At 39.4% G+C, this 22171-nt stretch overlaps 1 long non-coding RNA gene across 1 annotated transcript; it reads right to left on the reverse strand.

Annotated features, from left to right (window-relative positions):
- Positions 1-9943: 9943 nt before the first annotated feature.
- On the reverse strand, positions 9944-19213 carry LOC106088931 (uncharacterized). Its single transcript, XR_001221530.2, has 2 exons — positions 19045-19213; positions 9944-10341 (listed from the first exon to the last, which is right to left on the reverse strand). It is a non-coding gene; the product is annotated as an uncharacterized LOC106088931 (long non-coding RNA).
- Between the last annotated feature and the right edge of the window lie 2958 nt (positions 19214-22171).

Below are 22171 nucleotides of genomic sequence, written 5' to 3' on the forward strand. Positions count from 1 at the left end.
ATTTGCCAAGTCTAAAGCCGCATTGATAGGGCCCATCTCACTGACTTTAGGTTTCAATCTTTCACACAGTACGCTCGAGAGTATCTTGAATGCGATGGGGAGGAGACTTATTCCTCTGTAGTTGGCACATTCCGTCTTGTCTCCTTTCTTGTGTACGGGACATACAACAGTATGCAGAGGTTTCAATCATTGGGTATGCGTTCTTCTAGACAGATTGAGCGGATAAGCTGATGCATACACCTTATCAGAGTGTCGCCTCCGGTCTTAAGTAGTTCAGCGGGTCACTGCAACTTGGACCTCATTCTGACTAGGAGGTAAATATTCTATACCATCATCAGGGATTGGTTCTGCGGTATCCTCTTCGCCGCCAACATCGGACACTAGCAGTTGGGTAAAATGTTCTTTCCATATCCTCAGCATGTTATCTGTGTGAGTAACCAGATTTCCTTCTTTGTCGCTGCAGGAGGATGTGCCTGCACCAAGGCCATCGGTTTGATGTTTAATTCTTTGGTAGAATTTCCGGACTTCATTCTGAATCCTGTACATCTCAATTCGCTCACACTCACGTCTTTCCATTTCCTTTTTTTTTCTGCGGAATAGACGTTTCTCCTCTCTCCTTTTCTCCCGAAAACTCTCCTTCATCAGTGGCGTTGCTACTGATTGCAGCTTTGCTCTATGCTCTGCTATATGCCGCATTCTTGGCTTCAGTAGCATCCCGACACTCTTGGTCGTACCATGGTTTTCTTGGAGGAGGCTTCCGGTACCCAAGTACGGGTGACAGCAATGTTGCTTTGTAAATATTTTTATGTGGAAATCTGGTGCTACTTACTACCATGTTTTTTCCGCAGCGAAATCTATAAGCCTCAACCGATTACTGGACGTTATCTCGTAGAGGCTAAACTTTTCGACTGTTGGACAAAAAATGTCTTCCTTCCCTATCTCCCAGAACGACTTTAATATCATGGGCGCCGCAGAGGTCATATCCTCCAAGCGCCTAGTGGGTTTTGTGGGATTGCACATGTATCCCTCGTTGTGGCGAGCCGCTTGCTCCAAGATCCGACGCTCGCCTCCAGCCGCTCCTAACTTGGGAACAGACGCCGATGTTGGCCATTGGTTATTTGAAGGCGCCAATAACTCACCTTGCCATCTCGAGTATCATTGGCCAGTGCCACCTGGCTCCTCACTGAGACTCTCCTCTCGAAAATCGCTGACTGACGTATTTGCAGCTACTCCGCATAAAAACGGAACTTTACACCATCCGCAACCTGTGGACCCGCCTGGTAGCTTTCAGCTAAGCTTCCTGTGGTAACGATGGGCACCACCCAAGTCGGAGCTCAAAGTTCCAGCCTGTGTGGTGCTCATAGTTACCCCGTGTCCGCCGGGCCGTATCGGGCTTGGAATATGTAGATCTCATGATATGAGTCAGCAGAGGAAAACCTAAAGGAGGTGTACCGTATCCTCTTCGTTGGAACAAAACAATTAACAATATATTATTGTCTTTGGAAGAAAATGGTGTAAAAATGGTCGCGTATGCTGGTGACGTGGCCATTGCGGTTAGGGGAAAGTTTCCAGCACTCTAAGAGATATACTATAGGAAGCTTTACGTGCAACAGCGAAGTGGCCTACCAAAAGTAACCTAGGCGTAAATTCGTGGAAGACAGAAGTAGTTCATTTCAGCAGAAGATACAAGTTACCTACAATAGCACCTGTCTCCTTGGGTATAGAGAATGTTCCATTTACAGAAAGCGCAAAATACCTGGGTGTTGTGCTGGACAGAAAATTGAACACTGGGTATATACTGTAGTTGTCAGACCTGTAATGCTGTGTGGTGTTGTGGTCTAGTGGACGGCGCTCCAAAAGTCCACCTACTGTTCAATAATCAACCGGATGCAAAGGATGGCTTGTTTGTGCATCACAGCAGCACTGGGGACGACACTAACTGATGCACTGAAATTAATGCTACACCTAATGCCTCTGAACATAGAACCGATTGGAACAACGATATCCCTGGCAATAGGTTAGATTAGGTTGAAAAGAGGACGCAGTTATTAATCTCATGCCACTATGGACATACACCTAAGCCAGTAATCGGCTTGTTGTGCGCTCTAAAGTAAACTCTAAAAAGAAAATTTTAAGTTAGGAATTCCGTGCTACTTACAAAATCCTTAATTGTTTTCAATACCGCTCCCCTAAGTTGGATCATGTCTGGTATTATGTCTCCACCCAAGTGTCGTTATCTGATAGACGCGAAAGGGGCAATGACAAGGAAAATGCTCCAACATCTCATCGTCTTCCCCGCATGCCCTACACATGCTATCACTTGCCGCACCGATTTGACATAAGTGAGTTCGTAGTCCTATGTGTTGTTGTGATACCAATAGCTATGCTGACCTCCTTCTTATTTCCTTTCAGTATAGCCTCGTCTTCTCACGATCTGGATCCCCCTAAGATTTTCGCCGTCCTACTGACCGTTTCGCTGTTCCACAATGTTGCCTGCGCATTCGTCGCTCACTCCCTAAACCCTGACTGCGTCGACTGGAACGGCTTCAGGTTAACCAAGTTTATTGACGGCAGTCCTCTGCCCTTCACCGCCAAATCGTCTGTCCTTTCATTTCCCCTTACTTCGTTATGACCCGGCACCCAAACGATGTGGATTTTGCCATCCTCAGAGAAGACGTTAATTTCCTTTTTACACTGCAAGACTGTTCGTGATCTTACTGTCCTGGTTGTTACTGCCCTCATGGCAATTTTACTGGTCGTAAGATGTTCACACTCGTCGTCCTCGCGTTAGCACCACACCACCTCACGCATTCCGTGATAGCCCGGATCTCCGCCTGCAGGACCGTATTATGGTCAAGCATTCTAAAACAGATCTCAGTCCCTGGGTTCTCAATGTTAACCCCCAGGCCCACTCTGTCCCCTAGCTTTGATCGATCCGTGTAACATGATCTTCCAGATGGCAATACTAGGGTGCCGTCAATCCAAGACGAGATGATGAATGGTGGATTTGCGTGTATGAGCCCGATAGTAAACAGCAGTCGACTGTATGGATGTTTCAAAAAGAGCCAAATCGCGCACTCAGAAAAACTGGACATGTCGCAATCGTACCACTAGAACAATCCAGAACAGTCAATTCTGAGTAGAACACATCCATTTATTGCCAGTTGTCTTCCAAGAAATCAGGAAAACCAACCGTCAAAGACAGATCACTCTTCACCACGACAATGCGAGCTCTCGCACATCGGCTCAAACAACTGCATTTTTTAGCACTCAAAACAACTATTTGACGAGTCATCCGCCGTATAGTACTGACTTGGCACAGAATGACTTCTTTTTATTCCCATACGTATGAAATGAGAGGTAAACGTTTTTCGTTTTTCGGTTAATGCGTTCAGACAAAATTTTACGATAATCGGACAGCAAATGTGCCCTGTACCTTGATTATAAGAATATCGAAAGAACAGATACTTGTTTTTTTTGGAGAAACTTCTTAGAATTGTATGAAATGTACGTTTTGCTATACGATTTAATGGCCAGGCAGCCATTAAATCCCTTGGAGAGCGTGTTTCTAAACACAAAAAATTTCACCTGTTCTGGGTGCCGGACCACAGAGATATCCCAAGGAACTGCACTAGCAGTCAGAAGAAGTTCCACTTTAGGTTCTCATTTCTTTGAGAACCTGTCTGATTAAGCGGATGTGAACATTCGCAAGTTATTGGGCTTTTTAAAGCGATCTTCTGTTCCTGTGGTATCACAACCGTCCAAATGAGTCTGATGGCAGACTGCCACTTAAACCTACCCTTCATAAGCTTATTGTAGCCGTAGATAGCTACCAAGTGAATGCTAACAAATGGCTCGAATAGGAAGATTGTGATTAGAGCTCAATCACCAGAAGGAGGGGTTGTGTACCCCCTTTTGGCTCTTGGATATATGTCGGATTTTCAGGTCATTTGAAAAGGACAGTTAAAGTTTGTTGGGTACGAGGATGACATTGTTATCATGGTATGTGGCCGTTCAGAGTGCATATAGTACGCTGCCATAATACTAGGTAACTTGGTATATTCAGAGAAATTCACCTGTGATGGACTAAATATCCTGAAAAGCCATTGCGCTGGAAACATTGCGGACTAATGCTTGATTTGTGGGTGTGAGGAGGAGTCATAGACGGTTGAGCACCTATTGTGGGCCTGCCCTGAAATTAAGAGTAGATGTAGGATTATGGCTGCATAAAATCTATTTTCCTGTCTAAATTATCTTCATGCAAAAGTCCCTTCACCATTCTGGACTACTTACTTTTACTTAATTGGCTACGACAGAATATTTGTTCCACTAGCCGAACGTAGAATAGCGTTCCAAGCGCATCGATCTTCTGCGCTCATTCTAAAATCTCTGACACCAAGTTTCGAGGTGTCTCCCACAACTTGATCTTTCCATCGGGCTTTTGGCCTTTCCGGTTTGCGTGTACCACCGTGTTTGCCTTCAAAAGACTTCTTCGCTGGAACTTCTTCATCCATTCTGACAACATGACCTAGCCAACGCAGCCGTTGTATTTTGATGCGTGTAACTATGCTATCGTCGTCATACAGCTCGTGGTTCATACGTTGCCTATATTCTCCGTTAACGCAAACTGGTCCATATATTTTACGAAGAATCTTTCTCTCAAATACTCCAAGCACTGCCTCATCTGCTTTCACAAGTACGCAGCTTCAGAACCATATAACAGCACGGGTAGTATCAATGTCTTAGTCCAAAGTAGCATCTGTTTGCCAGTATTATTCTTCGCTTAATCTCAAAACTGGTGTCATTCGTTTCGGTTACGGCGGTGCCGAGGTAGACAAAGTAACTGACTGTCTCAAAGTTGTGGTTCCCAACTTCCTCCATTTTCTTTATCTGCTCGGTTGTTCAAGGCTTTTTGGGAGTTGAAACCATCCATTTCGTCTTATCTCCATTTACTGCCAGACCCATTTTCACTGACTCTCTTTTGATTCTTTCAAAGGCTGCAGTTACTACTTCCGGTGACCGACCTATGATATCGATGTCGTCGGCATAGGCGAGTAGCATGTGTTCTCTTGTGATAAGTGTGCCATATCTATTCACTTCTGCATCTCGTATAATCTTCTCCAGAGCGATGTTAAAGAGATCACACGATAGGTTGTCTCCTTGTCTGAAACCTCGTTTGGTATTAAATGGTTCGGGGAGATTCTTTCCTATTCTTACTGAGGAACGCGTATCAACAAGCGTCATCCTGCAGAGCCTTATTAATTTTGCAGGGATACCAAACTCAGACATGGCTTGAAATACCTTAGAACGGATTTAGGGTGGATTTACCAGGTCTAAAGCCGCATTGATAGGGCCCAATTATCTCACTGACTTTAGGTTTCAATCTTTCACACAGTACGCTCGAGAGTATCTTGAATGCGATGAGGAGGAGACTTATTCCTCTGTAGTTGGCAAATTCCGTTTTGTCTCCTTTCTTGTGTACGGGACATAGTATGCTGAGGTGTCAATCATCGGGTATGCGTTCTTCTAGCCAGATTGAGCGGATAAGTTGATGCATACGCCTTATCAGCGTGTCGCCTCCGGTCTTAAATAGTTCAGCGGGTAACCCGTCGGCTCCTGCTGCCTTGTTGTTCTTTAGTCGGGTCACTGCTACTTGGACCTCATTCTGACTAGGAGGTAAACATTCTATACCATCATCAGGGATTGGTTCTGCGGTATCCTCTTCGCCGCCAACATCGGACACTATCAGTTGGGTAAAATGTTCTTTCCATATCCTCAGCATGTTATCTGTGTCAGTTACCAGATTTCCTTTTTTGTCTCTGCAGGAGGATGTGCCTGCACCAAAGCCATCGGTTTGATGTTTAATTCTTTGGTAGAATTTCCGGACTTCATTCTGACTCCTGTACATCTCAATTCGCTCACACTCACGTCTTTCCATTTCCTTTTTCTTTCTGCGGAATATACGTTTCTCCTCTCTCCTTCATCTGGCGCGTTGTTACTGATTGCAGCGATGCTCTATATGCCGCATTCTTGGCTTCAGTAGCATCTCGACACTCTTGGTCGTACCATGGTTTTCTTGGAGGAGGCTTCCGGTACCCAAGTACGGATTTCGCGGCATTTTCCATGGAGTGGGCAATAGTTTGCCACTGCGCCATTTTATCATCGGAACAAGGAGTGCTTTCATCAAGCAGTTAAGTCAGCCGAGTGGAGTATGCCGCTGCCATTTGTTGTGTTTGCATCTTTGCAATGTCCAGCTTCCGCGCAGTGTCAGATCGTACTTTCCTCGCCATGTTCCAGCGGGTGCGAACCTTTGCTGCAACGAGGTAATGATCCGAATCTATATTCGCTCCACGGATCGATCGTACATCTAACACGCTGGATGAATGCCTTCCATCTATCACAACGTGATCAATTTGGTTTCTCGTGTTTTGATCGGGTGACAGCCATGTGGCTTTGTGAATATTTTTATGTTGAAATCTGGTGCTACTAACTACCATGTTTTTTGCCGCGGCGAAATCTATCAGCTGGACGTTATCTCGTGGAGGCGAAATCTACTGGACGTTATCTCGTGGAGGCTAAACTTTCCGACTGTTGGACCAAAGATGTCTTCCTTCCCTATTTTCGCATTAAAATCTCCCAGAATGATTTTAATATCATGGGCGGGGCAGCTGTCATATACTCTCTCTAGGCGCTCGTAGAAAATATCCTTGGTCTGCTCGTCTTTGTCTTCCGTCGGGGCATGGGCACAAATAAGGCTGATGTTGAAGAATTTGGCTTTTATGCGGATTGTGGCTAGCCTCTCATCCGCCGGAGTAAGGCTGGAGACAAGGTGTTTCAGTCTCCGACTAACCTATATAGCTTTAAATTGCATATAGGAGGGAGCTTCTCTTCTTCTTCATTTTAATGTCTGGCATTGTACTGACGTAAAGTTTATCAGCTTTCTTTTGCGCTTTTTGAATCTTTCTGGGGCGACACAATAGACCTAAGTTCCTTGAGTGAAACTGATACTGAATGAGGTTGCTAGACGCCTGTCATTATATACCCTAAGTTGAAAAACCATAACAGCGGCAAACACTATTTATAAAATATTTATTTTGTAATTTTGTTTTTGTACGGCGAATTCAAAAAAGAGTTGACATATCAAATTTTCTCAGCTGGGTTGAAGCGGTCACCTGATTAATACGCCTTGGATGTAGCATTATGCACAAACAAGCCATCCTTTGGATCCGGTTAAAGCCATCCTTTGGATCCGGTTGAGCAGTAGGTGGACTTTTGAAGCGCCGTCCACCAGACCACAACACCATATAGCACTATAGGTCTGACAACTACATGACACGCGGTCTAAACCCCAACTTTTGGCAATGGCCCTCTTGCAGGTGTATAGCGCAAGAGTTGGTCTTCTTGCCCTTTCCAAACTGTTGGATTTAAAGTTAAATTTCTGTCCAGCCAAACACCCATTTTTTGCACTTTCTGTAAAAGGAACATTCTTTCCACCTAAGGAGACAGGTTCCATTGTAGGCAAATTGCTTCTGCTGAAAAGAACTACTTCTGTCTTGCACGGATTTATACCTAGACCACTTTCGGTAGCCCACTTTGCTGTTGCACGCAGAGCATCTTGAAACTTTCCCCTGCTACGTCATCAGCATATGCAACCACTTTTAAACCTTTTGCTTCAAGAGACAATAATATATAGTTTATGGCTATATTCCAAAGTAGTGGAGACAATACCCCTGCTGGAGGTGTTCCTCTGCTGACCCTTCTTCTTAGATCCAGAGATCCCAACCCTACCGTAATGCATCTTTTAGTTAGTAAGTTATTAATAAACTTTCTTACGGTAGATTTGATGACTAAAAACTCCAACTCCTTCATGACTTATGTCGGTTTTACATTATTGAAATCACCTTCAATGTCAAGAAATGCTACCATTGTATATTCCTTGACAGCGAGCTGTTTCAGTGGATTTGCCTTTACTATATGCATGCTGCTGCCGCGACATGCAATCTCCAGGGATCTTTGCCCTAAGACATGTTTGTATCAAATTCTCAAGAGTCTTCAGCATAAAGGATGACAGACTAATAGGACGAAAATCTTTCGCCTTCTTGTGGTAGGGTTTTCCTGATTTCCGAATGAAAATAACCTTCGCGTCCCTCCATCCCACAGGTATAAATGACATGCTGATAAAAGCAGAGAATATCTCCCTAAGCCAGGACACAAGTCCATCAGACACAGCTTGTAATTCAACCGGCGATACCCAACATTTGGGAAAGTAAGTTATTAATAAATTTTCCTACGGTAGAGTTGATGCCTAGTAACAGCGGGAGAACCCTCTGTGTAACCGACTAGGTCGTGAAGGGCTGGCTCAGTGGACTTGCCTTTACTATATGCATGCTGCTGAAGAAACAGGAAATCTGCAGGGATCTTTGCCCTAAGATATGTTTCTATCAACCTATCAAGAGTCTTCAGCATAAAGGATGACAGACTAATAGGATGACAGCTTGTAATTCAACTGGTGATACATCATTAGGGCCTGGCGACTTAAAGCAGTCGAAACTTCTTATCGCCCAAAGGATTTTCGGTTCAGACACAATTTCCGTGATAGCCTCCGACGAATGCATGCCAATGGCAACCTCTTCTGGCACCACGTTGTCCGTTGGAGAATTTCCCGAGAAATGTGTATCAACGAGTAGTTCTAATGTTTCCTCACTAGACATTGTCCATACACTTATGAATATACCTCACCGTAATGGTCTTTAGGAAAGAATCTTCCTTAGCATAGAGGCATCAGATGTATCCTCCACGGAGCTACAGGATTACCATAGCCTTATAGATGTCCCAATCGTGTGGTGCCTTGTGGCATTTGCTCTGTTGAAGAGTTTTCTGCAGTTCTTCCTAAGACCAACCAACTCTGGGTTCCACCATGGCGGTCGCTGATTGCCCCTTGGCTTGGCACTAGGGCTTGTTGACACAAGCGAGTCATTCAGGACCATCGTGATCCGCTGGACCACTATGTCTATATTATCCGCAGTTTCCACTCCATTTTTTGGTCTAGAAGGGATAAATGTGCAAAAATTGTGCCGAAATTAATCCCAATCCGCCTTTCTTCTGTTTAGCCGAGTGACCACTACTGCAGCGACTTAAGGTTTGAAGGCGGCATCTTTGAATCGTGTGCCGGGAAGCCAGCCAGTAATAAGACTTGTTTATTTCAAGTCTGGTTACTGATCTTCAGTACTTAGCGACGGAAAGAGACAAACATTTAGACTACTCTTTGCAAGAATACAGGCTTTGTGTCACCCATTTCCCGCACTATTGAGAAGTTTAAATCACGGAATTCTTAGTCCATATACTATTCCTCCACATACCCATGGTTCCTGGATAAGAACCACGTCAAATCCCATAGCCATCAGGAGGACCTTTAGTGCCGCCGAAGCGGTCTTACAATGGTGGAGATTTATTTGTTGAAACCGGACCATAGTCAGGATTCAAAACTTCCACCACTGTTGTGTAAGCCTCGTCTTCTGATTCCACCAGGAGCCCATCCACACAAGATTCGTTAGAACGATTCCTCCTGAGTTGCTTCACTAGCTGCTGCTGTTGAAGTACTTTTTGAGTTCCGTGCTTCCCCGCTAGCGCCCACCTTCAGCCTAGTCCAACCGGATGACCCATCCACACAGGGCTTGTCGGGTCCCGTTTCGATGCCATCCCCTCCTTTCTCGATTGTGGCAGGGGGGATCGTAGCTTTCCTCGAGAGACTTAAAAAATTCCTCCGATAACAACTACCTATTACGAGCCACAGAAAATTCTTGTGGAGCGCAATAAAAATATGTCCGCTTCACTTAATGATTCAAACAAGAATTCGCTAACGGCTTAAAAGGAGCACTTAAAACAATTAACTCCTAGTGTAATATGAATGTAAGATTGAGTTAGTACAAAAAATTTGATATCATTAAGTTTAAAAAATATTAAATTTTATTGACAATTTTCGCAACAATTCCGAAAACTAAACAGAATTCTCTGCTTTAAGCCTAGTATTACTTCAAGGCGGATTTAATAGGGAGGTCTTACGCGAACAGTTGTTAACAGCCGACTAGGTTTGACGGTATTAAGATGTCAGATTTTTGTTTGACACAAATTTCTTTGTGTGTGTTGGCGAAACATCGATCCGCTTGATGGTAAGATGACGGATTGCACTATATGATTTGCGGTTGTTGTACAAATGAGTCCACCTTTAATTGTTTCGCCATGTTGTTATGTGACCGCCTAATGCGGCGCTATGGTGGGGTTCCGAGTCTCTCAGTCGTAGCATATTTATCCAGGGGGTTCTCAACCCTGCCACCATCAGCCCTAGGGGTCAAACAATAAATTTTACAGAAATGAAGGAATACACAAACAAAATTAAATGACAATACGCTACACGGCCAAGACTCGGGAACTTGACGTTTCTTGTCCCCACACTTTGCCCGCCAAACCTTAACCCTTTTGTCCTAAAAACAACATATTTTAAAGGATCCCGTATCCCCGAACACTTACCTCTTTCACAGAAATACACTTAGCAGTTCATATTATACTAAACGCTCAAACATACAAAATTTATTTTCATAGTTAATTGACTTAACCCTAGACTCTAAACATATTAAAAGAACAAATACGGTATTCTTAACACCTGCTGCTACTTTAAGTTAAGACACTATTTTAGACTACCAATCACATACCAAATGGAAGGTTACAGTTAATCCCAAATCTGGCAACTTTACTGATATTTGGTCCTATCTAAACGAGCTCGGTTACTTTTTGATTTAGTGGACATTATCATATAGTCCATAAAAGAAATCTAAAGCACTATCCTTCTTCCCTTCGTATATTTAGATTACCTTACACTCACTTACTCAATTTCTGGCCTTTAAAAATTTCTCACAATTAAAAACGGGAAAAAGATGAACTTATAAAATAACACACTAACTACAAACAATCATAACTTAACATTACGACACAATTCATTTAGATATAATTGTTTGTCTTTGGATTAAAAAAATCAAATCTTATAACATTTTTTTCTTTCAGTTGTATATCACCAAGGTGCTCACGCATATTCTTCTCAATATAGCGGTTCGATAGCCGATGGACACTTAATGGTAGATATGTAAAGGGTGATTTTTTTGAGGTTAGGATTTTCATGCATTAGTATTTGACAGATCACGTGGGATTTCAGACATGGTGTCAAAGAGAAAGATGCTCAGTATGCTTTGACATTTCATCATGAATAGACTTACTAACGAGCAACGCTTGCAAATCATTGAATTTTATTACCAAAATCAGTGTTCGGTTCGAAATGTGTTCATTCACCGTAACGTTGCGTCCAACAGCATCTTTGAAAAAATACGGTCCAATGATTTCACCAGCGTACAAACCACACCAAACAGTGCATTTTTCGGGATGCATGGGCAGTTCTTGAACGGCTTCTGGTTGCTCTTCACTCCAAATGCGGCAATTTTGCTTATTTACGTAGCCATTCAACCAGAAATGAGCCTCATCGCTGAACAAAATTTGTCAAAATTTGAACACATTTCGAACCGAACACTGATTTTGGTAATAAAATTCAATGATTTACAAGCGTTGCTCGTTAGTAAGTCTATTCATGATGAAATGTCAAAGCATACTGAGCATCTTTCTCTTTGACACCATGTCTGAAATCCCACGTGATCTGTCAAATACTAATGCATGAAAATCCTAACCTCAAAAAAATCACCCTTTATTTATTGAATTATTATTTTACCTTGTGTCCAAAAACTAGTAGTTATTTCTTCGTCTCACTTCAGGTTATAGAAAACAAGTAAGGGAGTGCTAAGTTCGGCCGGACTGAATCTTATATACCCTCCACCATGGATCGCATTTGTCGAGTTCTATGCGCGGTATCTTTTTTTAGGCAAACAAAAAATATTGAATAAGAACTGTTATACTATTAGAGCTATATCAAGTTATTGTCCGATTCAGACCATAAATGAACATTATAGAAGTCATTGTGTAATGTTTCAGTTCATTCGGATAAGAATTGCGGCTCAAGAGGCAAAATCGGAAGATCGGTTTATATGAGAGCTGTATCAAGCTATTGATCGATTTAGACCATATTGAACACGCATATTGAAGGTCATAAGAGAAGCCGTTGTACAAAATTTCTGCCAAATCGGATGATAATTGCGCCCTCTATTTGCTCAAGAAATCAAGATCCAAGATCGGTTTATATGATAGCTATACCAGATTATGGACCGATTTTAATCATAACTAACACAGTTGTTGGAAGTGACACCAAAACACTACGTGCAAAATTTCAGTCAAATCGAACGAGAATTACGCCCTCTAGAGGGTCAAGAAGTCAAGGCCCAAGATCAGTTTATATGGCAGCACTGACCGATTTGAACCATACTTAGCGCAGCTATATCGAAACATGGACCGATTTGGCCCATTTACAATACCAACCGACCTACACTAATAAAAAGTATTTGTGCAAAATTTCAAGCGTCTAGCTTTACTCCTACGAAAGTTAGCGTGCTTTCGACAGGCAGATGAACCGACGGACACGGCTAGATAGAGTTAAAATGACATGGCGATCAAGAATATATATACTTTATGGGGCCTCAGACGCATATTTCGAGGTGTTACAAACAGAATGTCGAAATTAGTATACCCCATATCCTATGGTGGAGGGTATAAAAACGGTGTCTACATCACCACATATCAGATGGATCTCTGGGCACTTCGGCTCAACCGGGTTCTACCACGATAAGGATAAGCAATTTGAACCGTATCTTGGCATCAATATTTGACATAAAACAATTTTAGCTGACTTCCCCCCTGGCTAATACTTGAAGGATTCAGAATTTTCTTCGCTTTGGTTGCGGTTAGCTTTGAATTTGGCGATATCTTTAAGGAATACAAAGAGAAAACACATTCACACTCATGTCTAACATCAAGTGGTTTTTATAGATGGTTAAGCACGCACCAAAAACATGTATATGTAACACACAACCAAACACAATCAACAAAATAAATGTTCTGTTTAGAACTTATATAAATTTTAAACTTTGCACTTCTTTGTCTGCTGGATAAAAAAATATAGTTTCTTGACGAAATCTCAAAGGTTATAAAAAGAGCTAATTCTCGCCGTTATGCCTTTTGTAGGACCGCTACCAGTGCGCATTTCCCTAATTTTCCGACATTTATTTGTTTTTATTCTGGCTCTTACCTACAGAACTCTCTGGTTCCCTGTAGTGTTGTATTCCTTACGTTAAATGTCCGCACTAACTTGATAGATATCAAGTTGGCAACGCTGACTATACATGTGAACTAGGGATGTAAAATACAAATTTTAAAATGTTACTAAAAAGGGCTGAAAGTTAAGTGTTTCATAAAGATTTGAAAAATATTCTAGTGGATATATCAAGCCTATGTTATGATTTCGAGTTAAATCAAAAAAATATTAACGACACCACAATACCGTTATTATACCCACCACCATAGGATGAGGCTGTACTAATCTAGTCATTCCGTTTGAAACACCTCGAAATATTGATTTGCGACCGCATAAAGTATATATGTTCTGGATCGTCTCGACATTCTGAGTCTTACTAGTCATATCCATCCGTCTGTCGAAATCGCGATAGCGGTCGAACACTGTGGTGGACATTCAGAAGATTGTATTTTTTTTCTTATTTGATTTCGAAAATACCTTGTTTAACGGCGTCTCACAAGCCACATTGGACAGGGAATATTCATATCTTCTTTGTTTTTGTCCTTGGTTTCATTTGGCCATCCATTCATGACATAATTTTTTTTAAGCAACATCAGACTTCTTTTAAACCTTTGGTAAATTCCAATCATACCGAATTCGTTGGTTTCGTCTTTTGACAGATTTATTTCTCATGCGGGTTAATTTTATGTACTTAAGAATCTTCCCAATTTTTTTTCTGGCTGATAGCAGCACCAGATGTAGTTTTTTTTACAATTTTTACCATTTGTTTTGATATGTTTTATGAAACAGTAAAAGAAACCAACAACGACTTCTTGGGTCGTTGTTATTTTTTTTCCTGTGCTTTCGACCACTTTGGTTACCACGGGTCAGTGGCAGCTATGTACATATGTATAAGCATACAGTACATGGGTGTGGGTGTCGCTTGATCATAACCGGCCAACCATTGAACCCATGTAGAAATCGGACTATTTTAGGGATAATATTCTGCCCATTGTGCCGAAACCCCGTTTAAATTGTACTTAAGTTTTCTTTTTTTTTTTGGAAAGAAATAGTTTTCAGATACTTTTATTTGACCAAGACCTCCCCCTGACTTACATGAGATTGGCAACGATAATATGACTCCGAACCTATGACTCGCTTTTGACATCTTTTGTTTCAAATATTTGGCTGAAACAGAGCATGTGCTAGGTTGAATTGCAGCCAAATTAAGGTTCATTTCCTGTGTTTTTGTTAACAAATCTAAACCTTTACATTAAATCTTCACTCTTAAAGTCCAAAAGTGCTTATATTTTGTGTTATTGCCTTAGTCAAATTCTTGTGATATACTTATTTTGAAGGTAATATGACCTATTGCAGTTGAAATCTATGGGGGCTCTTAATAATTGTGGCATAATCACATTTCAGAGTGTCATCATAGTTCGGCCTTTCCGAAGATCCTGAGGTTAATTTGGATCGATATTTGGGAGATAAGGTCCATAGTTTTCGTTGGTATGGCCTCCCAGACTTTGCTGTTTGAACCACCTGGACAATCTGAGATCACACATTGTCCAAAGAGTAGGTGTGCATCAAGACGATTCAACGGAGTTGTGTACCTCGAACCAAAGACCTGTCTTAGGCTCGACTTGATTCTTGGCCTTGACCACGAAAGGCCCCATCGAGCGAATTGGAGCTATAACCCTGACTGATCTATACACCCGATAAACGTTTGCCTTGCCTGATTGAGGCTATTTGTAAGAATAATTTTCTCGAAGACCTTTGAGAAAAGCAAAGATTTTTCTTTGCTTTGCACATTGCACAATGCCCAGCCTTAAACGCACTGAAACTTAAACCAAAATAGAATTTATTAAAGACGAGACAAAAAAAGAAACAAGAATATAATTGGTTCTTTCTTCAATTAAAGTAATTTTGAATATTCGGAAAAACTATATATATATAAAAGTCAAGAGCTTTAGATCAAGTTCGCACCCTGCAACATGTTAACTTAAAATTTTCTCTAATATGCGTAAAATTACTATTAAAATTCTTTCATTAAGTGCTTAAAATTTAAATCTATTTTTTATATAAAATACGAATTTAACTGAACTAACAATTTCAACAAAAAAAAGTTTCCTAATATTTTGTTAAAATTGCTAAACTAGCTCTTCCTTAAATACGTATAGCACACATTTTTATCATAGTAAAAGCTGCCCCTTAAAGGCTGGTAAGTTCTTTTTTGTGGAAAAATTTCCGAAAATCATTCTTTTGGTGGTTTGGGAAGGTCACAACATTTGATTTTTTTGTTGCCATTTAAACTATTTATCAGCTGCTTAAGTGCATGTGTACACACAAATGTGAGTTTGTGGGTCATACTAAAATTCATGTATGTGTTGTAATTTCAACCAAAACCACCCCCTCGTAATTAACAAATAATGAAACAGAAAACACTTAAAAAAGTGACAAATGCAGCATTTATTTGTAAAAATAATTAGATTGTGTAGTATTTTCACAGTTATAACTTAAATAAGCACAACCTTCCAAAAGCCTTTGTCAGCATCCTCCACTTTTATACAAATATTGTTGTTGTAATTGCAAGACCAAAAGCACAACACATTCTTTCACAAACCTTATTATTTCGTACAGATTGATTGAGAGATATTTATTTTTCTTTTGAGTATAGTTATTTATATAAAAAAAATACTTTCTAATTTATGCCTCCGTAAACACTTTATTTTTGTCCACTTAGGTAAATACATGTGAGCAACATCACTAACACTAGCAAACACTCAGCTACAACTGTGGTTGTGCTCTTTTTGGGCGTCGTAAAATGTAAACTTTCTTTAGATGAAAAATCAATTTATAGCGAAACAAACACTTTCCATCAATTTTTCCGCTCATTTTTAAATGGAGTTTCGTCGTTATTTTCTTTAAAATTATTGGTTAAGCCTTTTAAGACATTTCCAACTAAGAAGGATGGTGGTATAAAAATGTAGTGTAATCGGAATTGAGTTCCTATGATATGAGCATTAGGACGCAGGCAGGTGAGGGTTTGAGGCAATTTTTCATAAAACCAGAGCAATTTTCCATGTTAGGTTTCGAAGAAATTTCCTGATATTTGCCTTAATTATAACATTAGTTTTTTTTCGTAATTTCTTTTTTTTTATCATCTAGTAATTTTATAATTTTTTTATGGTGGAATAGTTGTAGTAAACATCTATCAGATCCGAGTTTTCATGTGTGTTTATTTATCTGTATGCTTTTGGGCATGAGAGATATTTCTTCGACAATGGTTTCGATTTTGAGATCTTTATGAAGATCACTATTTCTTATGTACCATTGTGCGTTAACTATGGTGTGTAGTATTTAGTTCTGAGTTTTCTGAATTCGGTTAACAGCCACCATATTGGCTTTATGATTTGATTGTAAAGAAATAATAAGTTTTCTGTATAAACTCTTTTGTCTGTGAGAATCCAGTAGAATTGACTGACTTTTATTTTTATTTCCTTATTTTCTTTTTCTTCACATGTTCTTTCCATTTGATTTTGGTATCAAGTGTTATACCAAGGTACTTTGCAAATGGCTCAATTGTTCTTTTTATGTATAAAGGGATATGAGTCGTGTTTCTGTTCGTAAAAAGTATATGAATTGATTATTTTCATTTAATCTCATGCGCCCAAGTTATGATATCGATAACACTATTTGTAGCTTGTTGGTTACTTCTGTTGCAGTTTTAGCAGTTGTAAGAATAGCGGTGTCATCTGCAAACTTAACTATTTTAGCAGTAGGCGGATTAGGGGTGTCTCTAGTATATATTGGGTTGCCCAAAAAGTAATTGCGGATTTTTCATATAGTCGGCGTTGACAAATTTTTTCACAGCTTGTGACTCTGTAATTGCATTCTTTCTTCTGTCAGTTATCAGCTGTTACGTTTAGCTTGCTTTAGAAAAAAAGTGTAAAAAAAGCATATTTGATTAAAGTTCATTCTAAGTTTTATTGAAAATGCATTTACTTTCTTTTAAAAAATCCACAATTACTTTTTGGGCAACCCAATAGTAGATACAACACCAGGCCAAGGATACTTCCTTGTGGGATTCCGGCTTCTATTGGTTTTAAATTTGAAAACTCGTTTTCTAATTTAATTCTAAAACACCTATTGTCCAAATATGACTCAAGCAACCCTCGATGCCAAGCTTTATCAAACGCTTGACCTACGTCAAGAAAAACAGCAGAACATACGTCTTTGGTTTCAATAGCTCTTTCTGCTACGTTTATGATTCGGTGGATGATGATCGACGGTAGTGTGCTGGTTTCTAAATCCAAATTGGTGACTTGGTATCAGCTGTCTTCTTTTTATTATAGGTTGCAACTTTTTCAGCAAAACTTTTTCAAATATTTTTGATAGAATTGGAAGGATTGACATTGGTCTATACGATGTTATTTCATGTTGTGGTTTACCTGAAAATTATTATTATTTAAGCGACTTTCCATTCTAGAGGAACATGTCGTAATCGAAAACAAGCATTAACATTATACAACAATTTTCTTAAGGCTTTCGTAGATAGCTTTTTATAATTTTTGCGGTTATTATATCATATCATTGTGATTTTTTATCGCTCAAGTCCTTGTTAATAATATATGTTATTTCTCCATATATCTCCGGTTTAATATTTTCAATATAATTTTTTTTAATTTTGTCAAGTTGTTCATTCCAAATATTTTCAAGTGGACGGAATGTATCTTCCAGATGTGTTGCAAATATTTCAGCCTTTTCTGTTGCACTTCGACCATAGGAACCATCGATTCGATTGATTAAAATTGTTCGTAGCTTTCCGCAAGTTCTAGTTTGTGTCTCTACGTGCTGTCAAATTTCCGAGGAATGAGGACATAATTTTATTGTTATTTTCATTTGTTAGTTGTTTTAGTTTATTACAAAGTCTGTTAAGAATATTTTTCTTTATTGTTTTATGGTTTTATTTGTTAAAATGGGGATTCTTTAAGGCATTTATTTTTGTGTGAAACAATTTTAATTAAAATAAAAAGGGAGTCTATAATAACAACGACTGTAGCTAGCAAACTCAAAGGCTCCCGCAACCCTACCTCTTTCCAAGATCCCAGATGCTTTTAGAAGGTTTGGAAATATGCATCAAAAGCTAAATTTGATTCGTGTTCATTACAACACGTAAAGCTAGCAGCTTGAAAATTTGCACAGATACTTCTTATTGATGTAGGTCATTGTGGATTGCAAATGGGCCATATCGGGCCTCAATTTTCAACCGATTTCTCTAAAATATAAAACAAAGGTATGAGTTATGACTTTCTATATCCGAATCCGAATCGGTCTATAAACAGATATAGTCAACATATAAACTGATCCTCCGGTTTGACTTCTTGAGCCCCTAGAAGCCTCAACTTTCATCCGATTTCTTTGAAATATAAAACAAAGACATGGGTTATGACTTTCAATAACCATGCCAAGTATAATCCTAATCGGTCTATAAACAGATATAGCCCCCTTATAAATCAATTCCCGGATTTTACTTCTGACAGCCCTTAGAAGCCTAAATTTTCACCTGATTTGGCCCAAGCCTCTATCTTTTGGCTTATAAAATCAATGCCAAGTTTTATACGAATCGGCCAAAACGGTGATATAGGCCCCAAGTACCGATAACGAGATGTGACTTCTTGTGACCAAAATAATTCAAATACAAACTCAATTAATAAGATTCGGCCCGGCTAAACTCAGCACGGTTTTACTTGTTTTTTGACTTAAGTATTTCAAACCAGGCACGTATACCAATTACATGGTATAAGACATGATATAATTACCTGGTAGTGTACCGTCAACAGCTGAATGCAATTTTTTTAGTGAACGAGTTTTGGTTATGTGTTTTTATTCATTTACTGGTAGTGGCAGTTGCCCAACAACAAAATATTAAGTGCACTGTCTATCAAAATCAGTGATTCGGGCAACTCTGATTTTGAGTATGTTACTTGTTTGCGCCATTTTTGTTGTTTGTGAGTTATGGTTCTTAACTATAATTATGTCATGGCAGCTACCATGACATAACTACCAGGTAGTGTACCATAAACAGCTGAGTACAATTTTTTCTGGCGAAATGCACTATTTTTTTCTAGCGAAAAGCACTATTTGTCAACGAGTTTTGGTTGTGTGTGTGTATTATAGTTATGAACTATAACACACACAAACAACAAAAAATGGCGCGAACTAGTAACGTACTCAAATCAGAGTTGCACTAATCACTGATTTTGGCAGATAGTGAACACAATATATTGTTTGGCAACTGCCACTACCACTATATCTCGGCAGCTACGAACAACACCTAATCAAAAACGCTGCCGGTATGCACAGGAAAACAGTCGAATTAAAAAATATAAGTCCCATGCAACAATGTATTGACTTTATTCACAGCGAAATGTCTATTACATTTTTGCGAAATCCGACGGACTCATTCTTGGCCAGATCAAAAATAAAAGTGAAACAACAACACACAACATCATCGAAGCAGAGTTGATAGGTGCCCATTTCGTGACATTTAACTGCATTGGCAATTAATTGAAGCAACATTTGTATTGACGCAGCGGTATGTCGCTAATATAATAGAACTCAGTACCACTTCTACGGATTGGATTCACAGTTTCTTCGTGACCATATTTTTATAATGCGTTTTGACAGTTTATCGTCCGAAAAGCCTAGCACTGATTTCTGCTTTTCGGCTGAAAAACTGTCATTCACAGCGAAAATCCCTATTAAATTTTTGCGAAACCCGACGGACTCTTTTCTTTGTCAGAACACGAACAAAGCACAGCAGCAACACACAACAAAGACAACAATATGGAAGCTGAGTTGATTCGGCCTATTTTTTATAGTGCGTTTTGACAGTTGTTCGTGTGAAAAGTCGAAGTCAGTACTAGGCTTTATAAACAAATGTTGACAAAGAAAATGCGAACACATTCCGTAGAAGTTGTACTGAGTTCTATAAGCAAAACATTGGCGACATGTCGCTGCGCCAATTCAAATTTCGTTTCAATTAATTGCCAATGTATTTAAATGCTTACGAAATGACATTATTATAAACCTGCACACGTACACACAAGACAAATTTACCCAGATAGTGTACAGCAAACAGCTGAGTACAATTTTTTCTCGCGGGGCACACTATCTGTCAACGAGATTTCATAACGTTCGATGGTATGTGTGCTTTATAGTTAAGAACCATAGCACATAAAAGCAAAGAAAAATGGCGGGAACGAGTAACATACTCCAAATCAGAGTTGCATTAATCACTGATTGTGACAGATAGTGCACTCAATATGTTGTTGTTCGCCAACTGCATAATATGTCAATTATATTAACATAATTACATGAAATTTTTTACTAGATCAATCCATGGCGAAACAATTAAACTTGGCCTCACTTGTACGCAAGACAATTTTAACAGTAAAATTGTCTTGCGTACACTTACGTGGGCAAGTTTCTTTCGTTATGTTGAGAACAATTTAATTTTTGAAATGACATCTTGATTACGAGATGGCGAATTGCACCATATGATTTGTGGTTGTTGTACAAGTGAGGCCAAGTTTAATTGTTTCGCCATGGATTGACCTAGTAAAAAATTTCATGTAATTATGTTAATATAATTGACATATTATGTTTTGTTTTTCGCAACTATTCGTAGAGCTAAACAGAATACTCTGCTAATGGGTTGCATTCGATTCTGCTTTCGCCGAAATTTGTAATTGTTTCACGAGGGAAATTGGACAGTAATCGTTTGTATACCATTTAGCGGATTGTCTCGCTTAACTTTTCACACGAACAACTTTCAAAACGCACTATAAAAAAATGGTGACGAAGATAATGGACGAAGATAATGCGAACACTTTCCGGACAAGTGGTACAGGATATATTAATTTATAGGTGGTGACAATTGCCCAAAAACAAAATATTGAGTGCATTTTTGTTAAAATCTGTGATTAGTGCAACTCTAATTTGTGTATGTTACTAGTTCGTTATATGTGTGTTGTGGTTCATCATACACACACACAAACAAAACTCATTGACAGACAGTGCATTCGCGAGAAAAATTTGTACTCAGCTGTTTACGGTACACTACCTGGTAATTATGTCATGGCAAAAGCTGCCATTAGACGATAAGACATGTCATATGTAATTTCAAAAACAGCAACTCTAAAAGTTGTACACATCGTGTGATACGTACGAAATATTTAATAAGACAAATGGATTTTGGAATCAATATGCAACTTTTTCGATTTAATCGTGCTTTTATTTCATCGAACATGTATTTAAAAAAAGTACAAAACATATGAGAATACATGGCGATTAGAGCACGCTCTATTCGTATTCGACGTACATAAGACAAGTCCAAGGTGGATTTAAAAAGTACGCACACGTATATACACTCACACACACAAATTTCTTTGTGTGTGTTGGCAAGACGTCGATCAGCTTGATGGCAAGATGGCGGATTGCACCTTAATTTTTAGTTGTTATACAAATGAGACCACCTTTAATTGTTTCGCAATGAGACAAGTCTTATGAATACAGAAAGTGACAGCTCATATGACATGTCTTATCGTCTTATTGGAGCTTAAGCTTCTCGTGATAGCAATGAACACTTCTCAGGTCGGACCTCAATGTTTCAGCCTATGTGATGCTCACATATCCCGTCCCGGGCAAAATATTTAGTAGCGACATAAAGTTTAATTTAATTGCTAAATTAATCAAATGTTCATGAAATGGGCCCCAATCAACTGTTTCAATGACGTTGTCTTTGTTGTGTGTATTGTTTGACTTTTGTTTGTGTTCTGGCAAAGAATAGTCAGTCGGATTTAAAAATAATTTAATATGAATTTTCGCTGCGAAAGAAACGAACATAAAACAACGTGGTATATGCCAATGACACTGCGTCTGGTT

This window comes from Stomoxys calcitrans, chromosome 1, assembly GCF_963082655.1.
Source record: "Stomoxys calcitrans chromosome 1, idStoCalc2.1, whole genome shotgun sequence".
In the NCBI taxonomy this organism is placed as follows: Eukaryota; Metazoa; Arthropoda; class Insecta; order Diptera; family Muscidae; genus Stomoxys; species Stomoxys calcitrans.